This window comes from Pinus tabuliformis, chromosome 5_2 (assembly GCF_031772625.1).
Source record: "Pinus tabuliformis cultivar Carrire ecotype Pingquan chromosome 5_2, CPIR1, whole genome shotgun sequence".
In the NCBI taxonomy this organism is placed as follows: Eukaryota; Viridiplantae; Streptophyta; class Pinopsida; order Pinales; family Pinaceae; genus Pinus; species Pinus tabuliformis.
In genome coordinates this window covers 689,973,607-689,979,804 of record NC_142306.1, presented here as the reverse complement: position 1 = coordinate 689,979,804, position 6,198 = coordinate 689,973,607, and the positions used below count along the sequence as shown (strand labels likewise).

Below are 6,198 nucleotides of genomic sequence, written 5' to 3'. Positions count from 1 at the left end.
GTATAATCAATACAAATTTAAGTAAATTGACTTAAAATATTAAATTATAAGATAAATCATATTTGTTGGTTTCAAAACCAACCACATTTACATTTATTTATTTTTTTCTAGGTAAAGTCTACTTCTATATTAAGGAAAGAAAAATATTTACATGGTTTACATCATCCGAGGAGGCCGAGGCCAGTCCTCTAACAGTAGCGACTGGAACTGACTATCGATCCGCTGAAACAGATTTACAAAACCTTGTCCATTTGGATTTTCCTTGGACAGCAGACATTTTGAACATGGACAGACAAAAATACAGACACTGTTTACTTCATTGACTCTAACATTTAACAGGCTTACTGTATTGACCAGAGACATGCAGCCATGGTAAGGCTGAGAACTAGGACTGAAAAAAACAGAAATAGACACCAACAAAGACATTGACAACTTTGCAAAAGACTTAAGAAGAGCACCCGTGGAGGCTTAAGCTGGATGGCTGGGCGACGCTGGTGGCTTCCCCTTCTCCGGACTGGGCGAGTCGAGCCAGATGACGAGCTCATCGCCATTCTGAAGCTGCCCTTCCGAGCCAGGCTGAATGGAGTCATGGCCCTCTTCCTTGCCCAAAGCACAATTGAAAGGCGGCAGAATTTCTTGCACTGACGCGGCTTGAGCCGAGCCCTCCTGAGCCAGGACTTGCTGAGGCTGGACATTCTGCGTCATGGCATCCTGGGGACGGGGAGTATGATATACCATGCCATTCATGTCCCCCAGGAGTATGTCGCTGCCCTGGATGCTTGCAGAAGCAGGGGAGGACGAGGAGGGATCACCAGGTGCCTCCTCCGAGAGATAGACCGAGAAATTGACAATCACATCTGACCGAATGAGTCTGCTGGGAATTCTGAGGCGGAATGTCTGGTATGTATCCTGCAAAACCAGAAACTCCTGCTCAAAACTGGAGGACGAGGGAGGCAGAGCAGCCATAGGAGCAATTGGATTCGGCTCTTCAACTTCATTAGCAATCCGAATTCCTGATCTTCCGCCTCATCGACGCACCCCTCTGCTACGCGGCATGTCTCCTAACGCAAGGGCTTTGAAGCGCTATTCGACCACCCTGATTCGGCACGCCAGAGTATCCCCTTGCCAATTTCCAACATCAAATGGCTTGCTCTGTTCATGAAATGTTTGGGCATTCCCATTATATAGCGAATTCGCAGTAATCACCGCAGGTAGAGGGCGAGGATCCATCATCCTTGAGCGCATCGAGTCCAGAGCTGCCTCGCTTGGCTTGAATGCGCCGTCCCTCCTGTTCTGAACTAACTTGCCATCACCTGCCAGGAGCATTGATTTATAACCTTCATCCATCGCTTGTGCGTACCTATCTGTCCTCTCGGCCTCGTCACAAGTGTTGAAGCGAGCGCCTGGCTTAATTGCACGTAATGACACCCGCATCCAGGTGACCACATTTACATTTATTGGTTCCAAACTCATAAACAAATAAATTTAGATGTAATATTTGTCTAAAACATGTCTCAAACCATTAAACAAAATATTTATTAAATATATCAAATCTATAATCACTATAAACTCAACTCAAATTAACTTTAAATTGAAACATTGCAACGAAAACTCGCGTAAATGAAAAGTTATAGATATTTGAAATCCATCTCAGTGCATTTCTGTAAGCCATATGATTGTTAAAGTCATCTATACACAAGAGAAGATGCGAAGCTATCTATTGCGCAACCCAATTCATTTATGAGGAAATAGAACATTTAAGCTTAGGAGTTGCATGAAGTAGTTGCAAGGATTCAACTCTCAAAACAATTTGAATTCTTGCGTTTCTATAAATTATGAGAGTTCGAAAAAGGAAGAGCTTGTTAGAAAGTTCTTATGGGTTGAGCAATTCTGGTGGAAGATAGGCACTTGACCATTGTCATCGTCTATAGAAGTATGGTTGTAGATCAAATTTGTCGAAGATGTGGTTGGTCCTTAACAACAATGTGATAAGTTTGTTTTAAATTTAATTTGTGGAATACATGACTGGCCTTAATGAACAATAGGATGAAGTTGAGGTTTTAAATTTTTGTTTCTTGAGAAAAAATCAATAGATTGTCCACGGTAGATTTCTCTTTAAGAAATTTAATAGATTTTTCCAGGGTAGATTTCTCTTTAAGAAATTTAATAGATTTTTAAGTGTGAATTTCACTTGGTTAATGATTTATTTAACCAACAAAAGATATAGGCTTTTGGATTAAATTTAATTAAAGATATTCGTGGTAGAGAATGGATGTATTAATGTATGAGTTATCAAGATTACTTTATTATTTTTATGATGTTTTAGGTATTACATCACTTTTACACTAGACCATCTTCTGCTTGAATATTGAAAAATTTTAATAACCATCATAGCATGAGCGGAGAGGGATCCAATTTCTTCAAGTGAAAATTTCTTTGATACACTCTCTTATCTGGGATTTGGAAATTTTTTACTCGAGTCATGAAACTCTTTCCTTAACCAACAAAGTTGTTTAATGGCCCTCTTCTAGAGGCAATTCCACTCCAAAAATCTAGCAAAAAAGGGTGTCACCTTGAGGGGGTTTAAATTAATATTTTAATTAAGTAATTTGGTTTTGTTCACCTTGAGGATTTTTTATAAACATATATTTTGATTTAAATTGTAGGGAAATAAGGATTTTTTTAACAAAAACTAATGGATATTTAATTTAAGTAAATATTTAATATATTTTTATTTTCATTTTTTTTTATTGTGTATAGTTAACTTAAATATTTAATTATTATCTATTTTCAAATAATAATAAAATTTAATTTATTAAATTATAAAAGAATATATTTTTAGGCCTATATTTTTAAAAAGTTGATAGTTATGGTTAACCACAAAGAAATAGATATGAATATTGATTTTTACTTTAAAGTGTTTTTATGATGTTTTTAACAACACTATTGTTTACATATTCATTTATAAGTAAGAAATGGAGGAAAATAGACATGAATGGGAGGTAATTATCAAAGGCACCAAGCAAGTGTTCACTTGTCTTGTTGGTGGTTGTGTGGGGATCTTGAGTCGATCTAAGCTATCTGGCCTTAATCACCATCGCGCTATCACGCACAATCTCCCACCAATTCCTCCACGTCAAAGAGGTCGAGTAAGAGATGCAAATGCTAAATGGGCTGTCAAATCAACAAGTGCAGTTAAAAGGCAAAATGCAAAAATACAATATGATTTAGATGCAAGGCTATGTCGTGCACGACAACAAGCATATAAAAGATTTGTCAATGAAGAAATTGTTTCAGTTGTAAGTATTTATTAGTATTTATTTGTATATGTTTTTTTATTAATATTGTCAATGAAGAAATTCTTTCAGTTGTAAGTATTTATTAGTATTTATTTGTATATGTTTTTTATTAATATGAATTTATTGTTGTGGACTAAATTCATTGAAACTTGTTTTCACAGTCAGTTGTTACATTTGATCAACTCAATGATACTTCAAAGCAAAAAAATTGTGAAAAAATTCAACGTTGGGATCAGAGTCTACCTCGTAGACGTATGGAAACAATGAAGCGCATAGATATTGCTTTAAAAGAGAAAGTAAGGATTGAGGTTCCTGATGATGTGGGGGAAGAAGGATTAGATGGGCACAACCATATATTAAACTTTGATGAAACTAATCATGACAATGACAACACAATTGAGTCCATTTTTTGCATATATTAATTTTTTAGACATTTTAACATTAAATAATATTTATATTTATTATAATTGTATACTAATTTCTCATTGTTATTGATATGCATAGCCTAATCAACAAAATTCCCTAAATTCAAGCTACCAACTATTACGACGCTCGCCTAGATTTCAAGGTTTTCAAGGGGTTATTGGGCCAGTAAGTTTTTAATCCATATAACCTATTCCACAAAAAACATTAATATATAAATTGTTATGTTTTACCATAATGATGGGATGAGAAATGGATGTTCTATATTCTATATTGTTATCCTTGATTTGTTTTGATTATGTGTGTGTGTGTGTGTGTGTGTGTGTGTGTGTGTTATTTCTTATTTATGGTGCAAGTGTTCCCTTTGGAACCATTGCAATCAATGAAAACCCCTAAAAATTGTCGAAGCCTTAAGAAGAATGGAAATGAAATGGTTCAAATGCTACAACCATCTTCACATCCAATGTCACAATGCAAAGTAAGATTATATTTATTTATACTCTTATAATTTTATCATATTTTTACATTTAATTCTATTTGAGTCACATACTTATATCTATGTATAATCTAATGTTCAGAGTAATGAATATACATCTCCTAAAACACCTTTGCACATGTATGATGGTGGACATGATAGTCAGCAAAAATCACATTCTCCTCAACCATTGCGACATTCATCTAGACTTCAAGATAATTTAAGAGAGGTAAGTTATATACCATATATCTTAGCTCATAATAACATTGACATATTTTTTATGACTAGTTAATGCATTGTCTTTTCATATTCGTTACATGTTCCCCATATTTTCATTATATCTATATGGATTTTGATATTTATTGATAGCTAGTTAATGCATTGTCTTTTCATATTCGTTACATGGTCCCCATATTTTCATTATATCTATGTGGATTTTGATATTTATTGATAATGTTTTAATTTCCACAGAAAACAAAAAAGATAAATGTTGATGCTATGGTTAAAAGGACCAAAATCATGCCAAAGGACTTGAAAGCACGTGGGTTCAAGTCACGCAAACAATACATAGAGCATATATGCTCAACTAGCATTGCTCTCACTAAACCCACTAGGTTTGCTACTTTGAAGCCTAAACATTCCAACAAGTTTAAATGACTTAGGCTACAATAATAGAACTTTAGCCATTGTTTTGTCTATAAAGGGGCTACAAGGACAGTTTCAATATATTAACTTTCTTTTATTTTGTTTTAAATGTTTTGAATACCAATACTTTTGGCACCTAAAACACGAAAGATACATTTTGTTTAATGAGAACTCGTTTTATTTAGATATATAAAGTATGAGTTTTTGTTTGTGGAATATTACATGTGCTCCCTCCAACTAGGCATATATCTTTATCATTTTTTAACATCAAAAGTTTTGACAAAATCTTGCTAAATTTGATCTTGGGTTAAGTAAAATTTGTTTTATAACAAATGTTATTTAAAAGGTTATCAATCTTTGGAATATTATATATAGTTTAGTCACATTTTTGTTGGTATTTCTATGCACTATGGATGGGTAGAAATCTATGATATTCAAGATAGAATTTGATTCATTGAAGAGCTAGTGATAAAAAATGCAAAAAGATATGACTTTTATTTACGAAATATTATATACAATTCATGTATTTAAAGATGCATATATTTCTTGAATGCATTACTTTACATAAAAAGTGTTAATAATTGTTCAATTAAATTTATATGTTAATACATGAAAAATATTTTTATCTTTAGATTATAAAATTTCCTTATAATTATGATTATAAAGATAAAAATGTATCCATTTTTTTATTTATTTGAATGTAAACTTTATATATAAAAATGATTGTTATTTTTTTCAAAAGTGTTATAAATAAAATGAACTATCATCTTTAGAAATTTCATATGAATTGAATTTCACCTTAAACTTTCAATTAAATAGGAATTTTTATTATTTTTATGTTTATATTAAGTTTTTAATTATGTTATTTTAGTCCAACATATGAAGATGAATCATTTTAGAATAATTTTGGTAGTTTATCTTTACCACTCCAACTAAATACAACCAAGTAGCTTTTTTTTAATATAAATACTTAAATATCAAACAAAATTAAAAATTGATAAATAAATAGGAATACATAAATGTATAGTATTATACTATAAATTTTAAATAATGGTAATTATTGTTAAAACCTTAATGAATTACACAATTACGTCCCTATTATCAATATTTTTATTAATATAAAGTATGTGTATGCATAGTTATTAATTTATTATTTATTATCAATATATTATCAAATATAAATACATTTTTATTATAATGTTAATATATAAAGGGAATATATGAAGTAATCATGTGAGTGTTGAAAAAATTGATATAAATTCATTCTATTTATATAATATTTTATGGGGAAAATATCTTCCAAATCCATTCAAAAGAACAAGAAATATTCATCATATAAATGCTTAGTAAGAAAAA

At 31.8% G+C, this 6,198-nt stretch overlaps 1 long non-coding RNA gene across 1 annotated transcript; it reads left to right on the top strand.

Annotated features, from left to right (window-relative positions):
- The first annotated feature begins 4,083 nt into the window (after window positions 1-4,083).
- LOC149160989 (uncharacterized) lies at window positions 4,084-4,986 on the top strand. The gene is made up of 3 exons (XR_016261489.1): window positions 4,084-4,200; window positions 4,301-4,426; window positions 4,669-4,986. It is a non-coding gene; the product is annotated as an uncharacterized LOC149160989 (long non-coding RNA).
- The last annotated feature ends 1,212 nt before the right edge of the window (window positions 4,987-6,198 follow it).